At 33.9% G+C, this 17,363-nt stretch overlaps 1 protein-coding gene across 12 annotated transcripts in view; it reads right to left on the bottom strand.

The window, feature by feature from the left end:
• The window catches only part of Marchf1 (membrane associated ring-CH-type finger 1), a 687,536-nt gene that overhangs the window by 507,579 nt on the left and 162,594 nt on the right, over positions 1–17,363 (bottom strand). The gene's annotated exons all lie outside the window — the stretch shown is intronic.

The raw sequence follows: 17,363 nt of genomic DNA, 5'->3' as shown, positions 1-17,363 counted from the left end.
TTGGTCCATCTAAGAATATTTCAATAATTTCCAGAGAAAGAAAATTTAAATATTTCCTGTTCATGGCCAGGATGAACCACTGAAAAAGAACTCTATGCAAGGTGCCCAGATTCTTGATGTTGGGTATTCTTTCAACATCTAATCCTCAACTGTGTTTCACATTTTAAATATTGATTCTCTGTTTCTGGGATTAAGCCAGCAGGTACTGAAAAAGATTAATACTCTTTGGAAGAGGGAATACTGAATTAGAAAACACATGAAGTGTTTCCAATGCTTAGGTGTCAAAAATGTCATGATTAGGCAAAGTCTTACACATTTCCAAGTTAGGAATTCAAATTGAATTATAGCTTGTGCTTTGGTAAGAATTTTATTACCTGTAATAAATATAGATTCATTCAATAAATTCAGCAAGTGGTAAATTCGAGGAGAAGATGAATTTTTGTCACATGGACTTTTACATAAATGTTCGTTAAATACTCTTGTGCAAAATAGAAGATTTATGAGTGCAACTACCATTCAAGGAGATTAGTTACATGAAACTGCTATCTAAATGTATTCTGACTGCCCATTTTATGTCTACCTAATAATTTTTAAGTTATAATTCAGAGTATCATTGACTGTGAAACTTATGCAGAACTTGATAACAATAGAGTAATTGGAGGCTTATGTCTTATTAAGATATGATTGCTAGAATGGTGCTCCTTTATTTTATAAGTTATGCAGTAGAGGAGACACACACACACACACACACACACACACACACACACACACACATATATATATATATATATATATATATATATATATATATATATATAAAATCTTTAAGCAGATATCAAACATTTTATTTATATTTCAACAGCAAAACATGAATTCTCTAATCTTTCTAAATTCAACCTTATCCCTCAGGGGATATGATAATAAATATCTTGCAAGCCACTCTCTTACTTCTTGTGATATTTTATAAGTAATAAAATTTAGGTCAACAAAGTATTTATCACTTAAGAGACAAATGCCCTTGGAACTGCCTTATCTACTCACTGTTTCTGTCCCTTCTACTCTCCTTCAACCTGCCACAGCTCCCTGAACCATGCGACAACCTTCTGCTGTGGTACAGGCATCCATTCTAGGCACTACACATCTTCCTCGTTCTAATTTCTGCAGGCAGAGATATCTCAAAGAAAAATCAGCATCTCATTTCATTACTTAACATTCTTTCCTGGAATCCCACTACCCTTAAGGTAACAGTGAATTCTCTCCATGCCCCACAAGATCCCACAGGCAGTCCTGTTGCTGTCACACATCAGCTATCTCATCCTTCCTCACCTCCTCCCATTCGCCATTATTCCTCCAGAGAGCATTTGCTTAGATGTCCCCTGCTCTGGGCACACAGTATCCTCCTGCAACTAACTCCTTTGCAGCCTTTGATTTAATATTCAAAGTAGGGAATCATATTTTCTTCTTTCACAGTCCTGTGTAACACTTTTATATCATTTTTACTCTTTTGTAAATAAATATATGCATATTATACACATGTATGCATAATCACACATACCATACGTATCTCATATACATATACACATTATATATATACATAATATATACATGTATACAATATATATACATATATACTGTACATAAATATTTACACATATATGTAGTATACATATTATACACATATGCAGTTTGCTTATTGCTATATCTATATATCTATGTCTATCTTCATTTTTAGCACATACAAATCCCAATAAACATATCAGCTATTTGAAAGAATTACAACAAATTCAATGGAGGGTTTGGATAGTCAAACATAGTCCAGTTTGAGAACACATAAGAGACTAAAACTTTACAAAATAAAGTCCTCAAATAAAAAATCACATTCCAAGTTATCTATTTCTGTCATTTTTTTGGATGACTTTTGTACAGTGATCAGGGCTAGCTATAGTTCGATGCTTTTTGGGAAGGTGAATATATTTCAATAGCATTAGTATACAAAATGCTGCTTAGAACACGACAATATAGTCCTGACCCAGATTATTAAAATAGATTTTTATTCCTCAGATTTCTGATTTTTTTATATTGTTGCTACATAACTAATGAACTCATGTTATGTTAAATTTGGTTATTTTAAAATACATTATAATGTACATTACCAAAGGACTATGCCATAATTTCTTGAAGTTTTATATTTTAGTAGCACAATATAAACTCCTTGAAAGTAACTAAAATTAATCATTTGTCAATATCAACTTTTTCTCTTGGAGTTCAATCGTGTATATTACCTATGGTATACAATACATGCTGTATTGCAAAGATTTCAAGTGAAAGGTATATTTTCCTTTTCTTTGCTTTGAAATTCTTTAAAATGAACTAAGTAGCATGCAATTTTTTAGACATTTTTGAGCAATAAAACTTAGAGAACTTTCCCTTTTAAAACAGAGAGCTCTTTTTCATTCCTCATACATAATAATACTTCATTGAAGGGACACATTATAATTTATTTGACTGGTGCCCAATTGATGGACACTTAATTTCTTTCTAATCTTTTGCTATTAAAAACAATAGTAAGAAGAATAATTTAGTATATGTATCATTTTTCTGCTGTGTAATTTGTCTCTGAGTTAAATTCCCAAAACTGAGATTACTGAGTCAATTTACAATTTTAAATATCACTTACAAGTTATTCTTTGTAGGGAATATTCAAATATACACACATAAAGTTTTTTAGAAAATTATTTCCCCACAGAGTCAACAAAAGTATGTATTATTAATCTTAGAACTGTTTCAAAGCTCTATATTAAAGGTTGAATCTGGGAACTACTTGTTTAAATATGTGCTTTTTGATTTACTGAACTGTTTGTCTATTTCTTTGTAGCCCTTTGTGCTAAGAGTAGAAAATCTCTCCCCTGGTTCACCACTTGTGGTTTTCTTTGTGAGATTTCATATTACTTGCTTTTGAATGGAAATTCAATTCTAACTCCCCCATAATATTTTCCCATTTGAAAACAAAAGTAACTCTTTCTACTGAAATAGTTAACACAATCTTCCCTACTTACACAGAAGGATACAATTGTCTCTAAAAAACAGATTTCCACAAGAAATAAAGAAAAGTTATTCCACTGTTACACAGCAGCCAGAATTTTGCCATACCTATTGATAGAAATGCACTCACCTATAGAAATTATCTGATGATAACTCATTATACAGTACTGTCCTTAAACAAAGACATAATCAAATAGTGATATTCTTATCAATATGGCCCCTGGAACTGATCATTTGGAACACACAGGGTAGAGTTGAGTATACTTTCCGTCTTAGTCTTAGCTAGCCTTAAGGACTGAGAGTTATCCCAGGCTGTTGGTGATCATGAATTGCATAAGAATACTAAAACTCTCACAAAATGTGTTTTATAAAAACACACAGTTCTTAATTTAAGATGATTCATTCAGCTACTGCGCTGAATCAGCTAGACAATCTCAAGGATAAACAACAGATACTATCTGGTATACCGCAGTGCACAGCCATCACCTTCTGTAGGTCGGGTGTATTAAAAGCATTGTTTGCTTCTCAGGATGGATTTTATGGAATACAACACCGTGGTAAGTTGAGGGGCTCATGGGTAAGCAAGATGAAAAGAATTCTGAGCATGGATTCTAGATATATTTGTACAACACAGCAAATATACTTAATGCCACAACATAGTACACTTAAGAAGAGTTAAAATGATAAATTTAAAGTTTTAATTTTTAATTATTTAAAATTTTGTTTACTTTTGTTAGTATGTTTGCAGTATATAACAACTGTATTCATTGAGGGGGTTTGTATACATACATAACACATCTTAATTCTTTTTTTTTTTTTTTGCCTTGCCTCCCATCCCACTTATATTTTTAAAAATCATTAGAATTTTAAAAGCAAGACAAAATGTTAAAAATTTGTTTTAAAACTAGTCACTCTAAACAAATTGGCCTTTTACCCTTATAAAAATTTTAAGAGCTATATTTAGATACCAAAGATAAGGGTTAATAGTAGGCAAAATAACAGGTCAGCCTGTATTGTGAGGCTTTTCCCTGTTTGGATTTGGTTTATGTTGCACTGGCGTATTACATTAGTCCTGGCAAATGCTCCAGTACTGGTATTTGGCAATAAGCATAAAGATACAGCTAAGGTGTCTAAATGACTGGTTATTTTTACTGAATTTGATTTTATTTAAATGACAAAAATACAGCAATTACTATGCCTATTATCTTCATTAGGAAATTTCCTTTCCAAGGTTAAGCAATCTCAAATGCTGCACACAGCAAAGATATCCAATACACACTACTAATGTACTAGCACAAGATTTCATTATAGAGACTTACAGATTTATAAACAGCATTAGGTACTTAGAGACCTAAGGATTGTTGAAAAGCAATATATTTTAGCAACTAAACTTCAATGTTTATTTTCATATTATCTGAAACTCAGTTCATTCTAAAGGAAGAACTACACAGAATTTTCTTCAAACTCTGGGGAAATTAAAAAAAATAAAATGTTTTTATTATGGATAAGAATACATCCAGGGTCAGGGATATAGCTCAGTGGTACAGCTCCTGCCTGGCAAGCATGAGGTTGTGAGTTCAATTTCTGGTATGAAAAAAATAACACATTCAAATGGCTTTTAAAATATAAGTCACTTATTTTTAGGAAAATAGTTTTGCTTCTATATTGCAAGTAACATCACAAGCAGCCACAAAAACATTTCAGACAAATAGCTAAATTTCTGTGCAACTACCAATGATTTTATTGTGGATTTAATATTGATTTCTGGTTTTAACAACTTTTGAAAGTCGCAATCATCACAGCAAATAAAGTGTTGAACTGGTGTTCAGGGTCTCCTCAAAACAAAAAAGCTGCCTGCATAGGTTGTTCCATTGGTATATGGCCTTTTCTTTACAAAACTTGCCATCTCTAAATAGTTCACCTTGTTGTTAACCATGGTCAGTGTGGCCCAGTTTTATGAAATTTTAAGAAAAGATAATTTGCTTGCTCCTAACTTTCTGGTATCACCTTTCACGCGAGTAGCACTGTCTCTACATGGGTTCTGTCTCCTGGGTCCTTGTTTTGAAGGGAGGCTTTTGAGTTACTTGTTCCAGGTATCACTTGCTTTATAGAAGAGAAAGCAGCATGACCTGAGGCAAAGAAAGGAACCTCTTCAACTTCTCCTGAAAAACTAAGATTTGCTCAACCTTTTTTTACTTTCTTAGGAGAGTAGGCTTAAATGACTAGAGGTCTCAGGGCAATGCTTAGATATTTAAGGAGTCTTAGGTTTTTAGCTAAATGAAGTCTCAGAAGAATTTTTCTTTAACTCTGTCCATTTAATTGTTAGATATGGTCAGTTTCTTTACAATAAAAGGAATACTCTCAAATAAGTTACCTGTTCACAGGGCTTTATAGGTATGTACCTAAATCCCAATTTCGGAAAATTTATCCAAATACATTAACATGGATCAAAGATAGCTAAACTGCCAAAATTTGGTTCCATATTTGTAAATCAATGTTTATGAAGTTTTTACTTAAAAAATACAGCTCGAAGTGTTAGTAAATTGTATTCAATTAGGCCTGAAGCAATCTTTTTTTTTTTTTTTTTTGAGTGCAAATGCGTGTTGTGTTTTGAACCTGCTCAAATTCTTGACATGTTTATCTTTCCGATATGGTACATACCATGCATGCTGGGAGGTGCTCTCCAGGGGTTTGGCAATGCTGCACACCTTCTGAGCAAAGGCCATGGGCAGCTTTGTTCATAATATGACAAAGCTGCTGTATGGCAAGGAGCTAACTTGGTTATGCATCAGGGTAATTGCTATGGTTCACATCTACAATGCTGGGCAAAAGTCTCTTGCGTTTAGAGGTGCAGCTTTGGGAAGGTGAATGGATTCTGGGGCGCACACTGTACTCAAACCATTGCTGAGCCCACAGTTCTGTGTTTTGGCAAGAGACTTCACTGGAGCAGACCCTGGAGCGTGAGCAGCACGTCTCCCCTAGGCTGCTTCTGGGCTCCCTGTTTCTTGGCTGCCATGACCCGAACCACTTTCCTCCACCCATCCTTCCACCACGGCCCTCTCATCCCAGAACCAGTTGACTATGATCTTCAAAACTTTGAGCCTAAACAACTCTCTGGTCCTCTGAATTGTGCATGTTAGGGGTAGTGTATCTCAGCAATGGGAAAGAAACTAAGACAATAATGAAACCAAGTTCTCTGGAGGGCAGATTTGTTTCCCAACCAAAATAATATGAATAATCTCTCTCCCTCTCTGTCTCTGTCTCTCTGTTCCTGTCTGTCTCTCTTCTCCTTCTCCCTCTCCTCTTTCCCCTTCTCCCCTATTTCCCACTCTCCCCTCCTCTTCCTCCCTACCCCTTAAGTAGAGAACAAGCACCTTTGCTCACAGTCCCTGCGTAAGTCACATATTTCTAAGGCTCCTCAGGTGTGACACAGACCCATTAAGTGCATAGTGTCCACCTGGGCCCCCTCCACATTGCTCTCAGGGAGCCCCGGGGAGTAGGGCAGAGGAATCATGGGAACATTAGACTCATGCTACCTGCTGTGCCATCACAAAGTGCCTAAGACCCTTGTGCTGTTGTCTCCTCCCTAGGTAATGATAGGGAAGCCTGCAAACTTCTCAGCAGGTGCAACACTTACTGTTGCTCAGGACCCGCTTGAGCAGTTAACAATGCAGACTCCAATCATAAGTAAAAGAAAACAAAGCAACGCAAGGCTTAGCAATGAAAATAAGGCAGAGCCTTTAGAAATTATAAGTCATGGCTGCTTCATATAAGGATAAGGAACATATTTTATATTTTTAACTATATGCATCATTGTAAGTTTATTCAGATTTGGCATAGCTTATATTGCATGTCACTTCTCACATCTGTTCTGACTCTTCCATTCCACAAATTATAATATCTAATCTCCCAACATAATTTTCTCTAAGTGGCAGTCATTTCTGGCACTGTGGAGCCTTTCAGGATACTCAGACTGAGCATGTGCTCAGAAATCCTGAAGTGGTTTCTCATGATTTCTCACTGACGACCAATTCCAGCACTCCTTCCAATGCAAAGGCAGTGAGGAAGCCACATACAAAACTGAATAGTTGAAGGCTGGGTTTTGGATTTTAGGATAAAGAGCAGTATACGAAAGCAAAGTGATCTTAGACTTCTGAGAGTCCTAGGAATTATTTCTTCCTGTTTTTACTACACTAGGTTGTGGTTTTCAGTGTTTTACATAATGTTTATCCAAGGGTACACAGAAAACACTTTCTCAAAGGAAGATATTTTAGAAAGCATTTGGGAAGAAAAGAAGAATCATTGAATTCCATTTTGACAGGAATTCCTGAAGTCATTTCTGTATGAGAAGGAAGATTTTGCCTTCAGCTTCGAGGTAATAGTTTCAAGCTTTCACCAAGATAGCTACATGGGCACGTTACCCAAAACTACACAATGTCTCATTTTTTAAGTGAGTAGTAGTTTTTTAAAAAATATTTCCTTTTTATAGCATTTTTCATTTCAAAAACTTAGGGAACTCTTTCTCTTCAGTGATCAGATAAACTCAGGATAAACAGAGATGTACAAGTTCACTTAAAACACTTTAAAGAAAATATTGACCAGAGTGACAGTATCATCATAATGATTTTAGATATTTCTTTCAATATTCAGTATAATCAAGACTCAGAATATAGATTGAAGTTTAGGCAAAATCCTTTAATCCGGGTAAATCTGTCCCTCTTTAATTCCTGATATAGATGGGGCTGAATCATCACTGGACACTTCTCTCTCTTCTTGGGTATGCACAAGTGCCAAGAGATGATTCATGCCCTGCACATTAATTGATTGATTCCTGCTATAAAATTAAATATCTCTCAGAACACACATTAAAAAAACAATCAATTTTCATAATATATCATCAATGCAGCATGCCATTGAGCACCGTCATTTAACAAAGAAATGTTGCCAATAAACTGTTTTGTTTTCTCTCTGAGTACAATATTTGTAATTATCTCTGCAACTGTTTCCACAAACTTTTTGGAAATAGTGTTATTTATTCTCTTTTCTCCCTTGAGAAGTACAATTTAAATGTTTTGCCCTATGTCTACATAAAATTGAAGAATTAATCAACTTGGTACTGGAAAAATGTGATCTTGTACATGTACTGAAAATTACTATTTGGCAAAGTTTTAATAGGTAGTAAATGAGATACTCGAGGCAAGCAGATTATCAGAGTCCAATGTAGTCTATTTTCTGGTAGGCATGATTACATTCCCTGTTTCTCCCATTTAAAAAATTTCTTGAAATCACTTTAACTATATTTGTTAATAGACACATTCATATTCTATATTTTTATTCAAAACTTGTTTACAGAGAACATTTAAAATATATGCTGCATACCTGTGTTTCTATTCTTATAACAAAGATTCATGAATTGCTTTGGGGAGTTTAATTCTTTGGAGGAGCTGGCAACAAAACAAAATATACAGGCAAAATATAAAAAATAAAAATTCAATAAACCTTAATTAAAACTAAGCAATGGCAAGAAAATGTCTAAAACAATTACACCCCATTAATATGTTTGCATCAGTACATTTTGTATATAATATATCAGAAGCAAGCTAACATTATGGAGTATAGAGGTTTATTGAGCTCACAATTTTGGAAGCTGAAAGTCCAAAGAGCATTACACAGGTTCTTGCAAAGTCTCGCTCCTTGACTGTATCAGTTTATGGTGGCCGGCAACAGAGGGACCCATGTGTGAGGGAGAGATGTCATAATCCCTTTCCAGAGCATTTCCTAAGTTAACCTAACGATCTCCCACTAAGCTCACTGCATAAAAGTTCCATCTCACTGCTACACCAGCAAACTGGGGAGAAACTTCCAACAAACAAATTCTGGAAGACATACTTAAACACCTTCCAACTATAGCACCAGGATGACTCACATAGTCCAAGAAATTTATTTCTGTGGTTAGAAGTTCTACGTAAGTGGATTAGTAGTCTAAAACTTTCAGCATGCCCTAGGCCCAAACCCATCTTAAAGTTACTGATTGAGGGTGATGGTCCATGATTTGCATGGATGAGTTGTCTCTCATCAACAAAGTGAAAGTGCTGGGAAACTGAGGCAGAGACACATTAACCTACAATGTCTCTCATGATTTACAGCTGAGTACATGGTGCACAAGCTCCACTTCTTCCTTCATGAAAAGAGAAAACTGTAACAAATATAATTTTAGTTTCAATTGTGCAGATTTTTTTTCTTATAGAAATTTCTTCCTAGGGTGCCAACACAGTATTAAACTTTAATGCCACAGCAGTGTTCTAACTTCTAAAGTCACTTTCAGAAACAGATTAAGGGCACTGCAGGTGGGAAGTGCATTAGGACTTCTCTGGGAGCCTAATGTGAGGATCACCGTGATGGACGAACAAATCCGGCTAATGGAAAACATTCTCTCACACTGCATCGCGTCATCATATGAAGTAGTACATGATGAAGTGTTTTTTTTAAAAAACTATTTTCATTTTAATTTTTAATTATCTGGTGTCTGTCAAAATCTCACAGTTAATTAACTTTTCACACTCACCATCTACATCTACATCGCTTAATTATACGCTGTCCCTCTACTGTAAAATTGAGCAGAATAGCACTGACTGATAGCAAAATGTAGGGCCAAGTGCTGTGACATATTTAATGAATTTCCATAGGAAAAAGGAAGAAAAGCCTGGGTTTTTTTTTAACCATTTGATGTCAAACAATAGAATCAAAAGCAATATTTTAGAAATTATAAAATAAAAAAGCTTTGCTGATTCTTAAACCACCATTATACACACCTAAGAACTTCACTAACAATGAAAAATAGGGTATTTTGTTATAATCACTCATTTACTCTAAGTTCTTCAAAGACAATTCATGTTTTACTAATTTTTTTTTGTACTAGGGATTGAACTCATGACCTCACGCTTGCCAGGCAGGCCACTGAGCTAAATCCCAGATCCTGTTTTACTAGGTTTTCTTTTTCCCCTACAACACCTAACCAAGTGATTTCCATAACACACATCCCTATGTCTGCTGAATGAATATGTTTTTCTTATTACAGCTTTAAATGTAAAGGGTCAGGACTGTTATTGTATTCTAAAAAACACAATGAAGAATTTCAAAAAAGAAAATAGACTTTTTACATTATGTTTTCAAAAAACACATAACATGTATAGGATATTAGATATACTTTACTCAAAACTGTATTTTAAAATATGAACTAAGAAACAGTTCTCAAAAGCTCCAAAATCCCGTATTTTTAACAATTCCTAAGACAAATCGAATTGAAATAGTAGTAACCTGTTATGCAGTCGAAGGAATTCTGGGTTATGATCAATGAATACCAGCATCTGGGCTCTACAGGTCTCTCCAGAGATCTGTGCCCAGATCTGCATTTAATAGCCCTTGGCCACATTCTCATGGTTTATAATATAAAAGAATTTCAGAGTTAAAAGAGACATGAAAGGTTGTCAAGGCCAGTGATAAAGTTCTACAAACAAGGCCAGTGGTATTTCCAGGGTGATCTCACCTTTACGAGGCCTTGAATTAATCCAAAATTATATGTCTGATTTTGAGTTTTACTGAACTTTCACAGATTTTTATTTTTATACAAGGTCTAAGTTAGGTGTGTTATTATGGGACTGCTAGAATCTGAGGTTGACAACTGAAACTAATTTATTACTAGGACTTAATGAGATCTATGGCTCTATGCAAAACATATAAGCATTAATTAATGCTGAAAATTCATACCAATATAGTTGAAATGGAGCAAATTTCTAGTATTAAGTACATTGATAAATGCCTTGAGTGATAAAAGTATACTTCCTAATATGTTAAGGTTATATTGCAGGGTTCAGTTCTATTTTTGATATTTATTTAGAATTACCATTATTTTTTCTGTTATCACTTCACCTGTTGCTGGTCATATCTTTCAGCATACAATGATAGCTATTTGCTCATATACATTTATAAGAAACTTTTAACCAAAAATATGGTAGACACATTCCCTGAGGTTCAGATTTGTATTTTCATGAAAATATAATGTGATGTGTATTTTCAACACTATTTTTTTGCTAAAACAGGCATATTTATAATTCCCTAAAATATATTTCACTGGTTGTATGCAATGATTTTGCATGATTTAAATAATTTGGAACATATCATTTTTAAAACAATAAAATTTCTTTAAGCTCCTAGCTCATTGCTTTAAAGTAAAAAATAAAGAAGTAAACAATAATTTTGTCAAAAATTATATTAAATTTGCTTTAACAAAAAATCAATTGCCATAGTTTAAAAATTTTATTAGCATATGTTTGCAGTACATGAAGTTCACCTTCTTCGTGTGAAGCTGTTTCATTGCATAACACATCTTAATTCTTTTTTCATCCCCTTGCCTTTCCCACTCTCCCTTCAATGCCCTTTCCATTTGATAAAGATGTATCTCTCTGCTTCTTATTAATCATTTAATTTATTTAATCTTTATTTATACTTTGAAGTTCTCATATAAGATAAACTGTGATCTATTTAAGCTTGTATGTCTGATTTACTTCACTTAATATTATAGTCACAAAGTGTTTTAAGTTTTTAGCAATCTTTTACTGTAAATTCTTACTCTCCACTTTTAAGCACAGAGCAAAAGTCGCTTAAATGTAGGACTGAGTTACACTGTCTTTGCTATTGACTGAGTTACACTGTCTTTTCCTCAGTATGAGACTACACTTTCCAGAAGAAAAGTACAAAGCGAAAGCAAGGTGATACTTGATAAGAGAAACTGTTACAGAAAGCTCCTATTGTAGTTAATATTCACCACTGTTGTGATGAAGGGATTGGCAGGTAATATGGGTTAACCAGAAAAATCATCCAAGTGTACAGATCTTCCTCGGAGTGACTGAAGATGCGAAGAGATCTTTTCTGATGTTCATGTGGGTGACACTTTGACATCCTGATGTGAATGACAAGGATTCCCATCACATTGCTGTCACGGAGGCATTCATGCCAAGGACTCATTTGATTTTCTATTTCAGGCTCCTGAAACAAACTGATTCTATTTTAGAATCTATATACTACTTTTAAAACGGCCTTACATGTATGCATCACAAGAGTAAAACAACACAATAAACCAAAAGGAACATAGATTTTCACTCAGATGACATAATAAATGATCAAAATCATCCTATGAAAAGCTAAATCTATCTTTTTCTGGTATTATAAAGGCATGAATTTTTCCATTTCTGCTTCCTAATGTGATCTCAGTTGTATCTTTCCTGTCAAGTAATAACAAAAAAAAGTCAAGCCAATTTTAGATATGGTGAAAGAAATATGAATAAAACTTAAATGTCGTATGTATTTACTTAGAAATAAATGATATTTTTCTTTTGCAACCTTCTTGCTTTTAGTGAACAAATGAACTAACCCTAAAGTACTACTGGTCCTAATTTGCTCATATTTAGTAAATGTGCTATATTAATATTTCTTAAAATATTCCCTTCACAAGCACATGAGATTTATCAGAAAACACTTGGGAAAAAAAGATAAATAAAACTGAGCTCTTCTGAGAAGGGTTAGCAGGGGGAGCATTTGGAAATTTGTATCCAAGCCATATTGCCATCAGTAAACAACTGAAAAGCTTTTAGTATGTAATATTTTGGGTCTCATTTTTCCCAACAGTGAATTGAGATGAGAAATATCATTGCCATCCTACCTTACAATATGTACCATAATCAAAAGAGAATGACACAAAATAAAAAGCTAAAGCCTTAGGCAAGTGGAAATGTACATCTTGAAATTTTATTATAAAGATGTGAACAGTAATTTCAAATAAAATGAGTAAGAGCAGTTAGAAAGTAACCCAGATCCCAGAAGTAAAGTTTTTATGAATTTTAACAATCTTACTCAGGTAACTGACATATGTGTGCTTGAATTATCATATATTCCAAGTCCTATAACCCACAAATTGTAAGAGAACACTGAGAACTTCCAGTGAGCTTAAAATGTCTCAAAAGTAAACATCTGCAAGCTTTGCTTCATATGCTTACTAGATATTTCCATTCTGCTGCTACCATTACCAGATCTCAGACGTTCAACATTTTCTTTGCACAGCTTATATAATAAGCACCTGATGGGCACTGGATTCTACCCTTCTGGTTTACTTCCTTTGAGTCCATCTCATTTTGACACCGGAGTGACACAGTAAAGCACACACAGGACCATTTTCTTTCCCTGCTTAAACTTTCAGTGGCTTCGCATCATTTTCCTGACTTTCTTATCACAACACTCGTGGATGTCTGTGTCCTCACACCTGGACATGTCTTTAATCTTCCTCTCTTCACACAGGGCCACACAAACTCCATGCTTCTCAGGAACAATGGCTGAGAGTTCTCATGAAGCTACCGCATGTTCACCTCTATGCTTTTTGCAGTTCCAGTGGACTTTGGTATCATTCTTATATCATGCTTAAATACAGATCCACAAGTAATTTACATTTTATAAGGAGCAAAATATGTGTTTCCAGATTTATCATATTTAAAATTCCAAAATCATCACTTAGCTATCGTGTATTGTGTTTCACTCTACTAGAACCCATCACCTCTATTGCAAAGGTTTTCATATGCTTTCTTTTTTTCCTCAACACATGAAAGGAAGATAGTCTATTATCCTTTATGTATCCAGGCATTGTTGACAGGTGCTAAACAAAAACTGTGCCATAAAGTTTCATTAAAATTAAAACATTCCCAGACTGCATGTCATTCCTTCAGAGCAAAAGATGATAAACTTTGATGGTTCACTAGTTTGAACATGACAAGAGGTAAAATAAATATTAGAAATCAACATTTAACAGTAGTTAAAATCAATATCTTTTTGCTCACAAAAATTGTTGAGTGTGAGTAATATTTTCCTATAGACATTAAACATAGAGCTCCACAAAGGAACCCATTTCTTAAAATTGTGCCTTTACCTTTGCTCTTTAAAGCAGCCAGGCAAAAGGAAAATAATTTAAGCTTTTCACTTTGTGCAAATCACATTTCACTGTAACTACAGAGCAGACTTTGCCAGTGAAAAATGACATTAAATGTGTCATTCACTGTTCAGTAGCAATGACCCAGTTACATCTAACCATTTTGTGTTAGAAAACTTTATGCCTAATAAAATATGCAAGAAGCTTGTCTGATTCAGAAACCCTGGAATCCTGAAAATGCATTCTGTGACAGGCATCAAGAAACCAGTCATCGTTGAGGCTGTGACAAGAACATCAAAGGTAATGTCGAAGGTGTCAAAAGATAATTCAGTGCAGAGTGCTTGGGACTTTCTCTGCAGTGATACTTCCAGCCTCATTCAGCTTTGTCAGAAGGTAATTTCCTCAAGGAGTTGTAAACTTAAATAGGAACATTAAAAATTTAATTTTACATTTACAACATGAAATTCTCTCTTGCCATTTCAGTATTTGGATGTCTCTGCACAATTAAGGACCTAATTTCTTTTAGTAAAAAGAAAGTTAAACAAAATAGTATTCAATTATTTTTAAACTTAAATGATTCAAATGCAGCTAACATTTAATTTAAGGGAAATATTTTTAATTTTTCTTTGGTCTGTAGTATACTCCGTACTTTAATTTGATTTAAAATGCCATATTCTTGTTTTATTATTGCATAAACACTTTGGGGCTAATCTTGTATATAAAAGTCATGTCTAGGAATTAGTGTCTATATTAGTCCATGATAGAAACAAAATCCGTGTATAAAAGCTGGCTATGTTTTACTTCTTAGTGATAATGAGAGCTTATATATATTTAGTAGTTCCCACACTATACAAAGAACTTTACTTCATTATTTAGATACTTTAAATTTCAGTGATATAGGTGCTATTTTCATCTGCATTTTAAAAATTGACATAAGATTTATTAAGGTCAGTTTGCTGAGGTTGACATGGTACAGCATGGGCCTGACTCTGGCTAATATTTCTAGTGGCAAAGTTCCTACTCTAACTTGTTTTGCAAAGGAATTAGTTGACATAAAAATAAAAACAAGACATGTCTCTCTTCCTTGACTGATCATGTAATAAGAAGTAAGATTAAATAAGTCTTCTATCTAGTCAAAATAACCAAAATTGCTCTAAATGAGTGCTGTAATCATGAAAGCTCCATGCCACCCATCCACCAGTCCTTTGATTGTGGCATTAAAGGACAACTTTGGTCTATTTGTTCATTTCCTTTAAATATTTACTAGAACTGTTTCATTGATCTTGCTGTGCTTTCTATGCAATGGTGAACCAGGACTCTCTGCTTGGAAAGGAGTCCACCAACAGGCTCTCCTGCCTACCCTGATAGAAACTTTGAGGAGAGAACACAGCACCCCTCTCCTTGCTGTGTGAGGCAGACAAGCCACATTATCTCTGAATAAGAAAAACTTAGCATACGAAAGTAGAATTTAGCTTGAACTTGATAAGGTGATGTTATTTCAGAAAAAAAGAAACTTAAGAAAATATTTAACTCAATTCATCGCCAACCTGGTTTTATCTCTCTGTAACTCAGGCCCCCTAAACCCAGAGCTCTGTATGGAACACTGAATACTCCTGGTTGGGAGTGACTCCTGGACTCATGACAGCATGGTCACCAGCGACAATAAAACCTTCACTTTCAATTTTCTCATGGCTGGTTCTCATGTTGGTTTCTTTATGGGTCGTCTTTACCTAATATAAACACCAGCATTGTACAACACATACAACAAAACCTGACATGGTGCCTCATACCTATGTCCAATTTTCATATATTCATTTTAAAATTTTACTGCCATAAAATACTACAAGCTATCTTTATAACCAAAAATTAACTATGAAAACAAAATTTTTAAGGTTGTCAGAGAAAAGTAAATGTGCAACCAACTACAAAATTTGATAAAAATTTTAAGAATAACAGATTTCTTCTGAGGACCTCAACTTATCTTTGCAAAAAATGAAAGAAAATATTAAATTTTTATTCCATAATAAACACATAAACCTAAAGTGTTATGCCATTTGCTTTCTTTCTGTTGAATGGTCAGTTTTTCCATAAAACTTGTTCTTTAATAGCAAAATTTTAACAAGTTTCAATCTCTAGAATGTGTAAAACACTGTATTTTGTTACATCAATCATCAAACTAAGAACCAAAAGGCAAAAGAATGAAAAACTTTTATCCATTGACTTACTATAATACAGATTCTACATTCACCTTTGCTTTGCATAAAGAAAGAAAGTGTTTAGTTTTCAAAATTCATGAGGCCAGGCTGGGGATTTAGCTCAGTGGCATAAGCACCTGCCTGGCAAGCATGAAGTTGTGAGTTTGATCCTCATTACAAAAAAAAAAAAAAGATCAACACCCCCCCCCAAAAAAAAACCCCATGAGGCTATCTTTGAATTGAGACTTCAACTTCATTCTTTTAAAACTTATTTACTAACAAGTGGGATAAGCTTACTTTAGGCAAGTAACCATAAGATAATTATATATTTAATTGGAATGCAGTCAGTATATGTAATTATTACGTATAATAATTATTAGAGCAAATTGTATAAATCTATAAAATAAAAATTCTGTAAACATAGTCAAGAGAAACCAAGTTCAAAATCATGTTTATCAATAGTAATAAAACCAAATAAAACTAAAATAACATCACTAAAATTTGCCAAGTACAGCAAACAAATATTTAACAATAATAGCCCTAGAATTTGATATGTACACTCTCCTAAATATTGATTGCATAAATTAATTTAACATTATAAAGTTCTTCTGTTTCATATCTTTGCCAGGGAGGGGAAATGAAAGTTATTATTTAGAGGACTGAAGAACAATACTGTATGCAAAAATGAGTCACTTTTGTGTTTTACAATGCGTAAAAACATTATTTCCTAATATGTGTCCATAACGTGATCACACTAGCTACAGCATTGCCAATTCAGAAATTTCTAGCTGACTGTGGGCCAAGAAATGTAGTAGATTCATCAGTTTGGTGTTTTATATTCATTCATTTATTGTTTTACTTGTATTTCTTTGGTGCTTCCTATGTTTAAATCACTGGGAATGAATCCAAGTGGGCATAAAGCAAGCACTGTAAAACAAATCACTGTGAAAGTGAGTTTAAAATACAGTTGTGATAGCTTCATGAAAGGAAAAAACATTTCATTAAGAAAACATTTTTAAAAATACAATTTTAAATAGGCTGGAGATAGATAAAACCTGGAGAAGAGTTTTTTTATTATTACTTTAAAACAAAAATGACACTGAATTTCAAAACAAAATAATAGGAGATTAGCAACGGTTAATATGTTTCTTATT

Source organism: Cavia porcellus, unplaced genomic scaffold (assembly GCF_034190915.1).
Source record: "Cavia porcellus strain 051 isolate PalLab524CR breed Dunkin Hartley unplaced genomic scaffold, mCavPor4.1 scaffold_24, whole genome shotgun sequence".
Classification (NCBI taxonomy): domain Eukaryota; kingdom Metazoa; phylum Chordata; class Mammalia; order Rodentia; family Caviidae; genus Cavia; species Cavia porcellus.
Note: the sequence above shows the minus strand (reverse complement) of the source record. Positions and strands in the feature narration are given on the sequence as shown.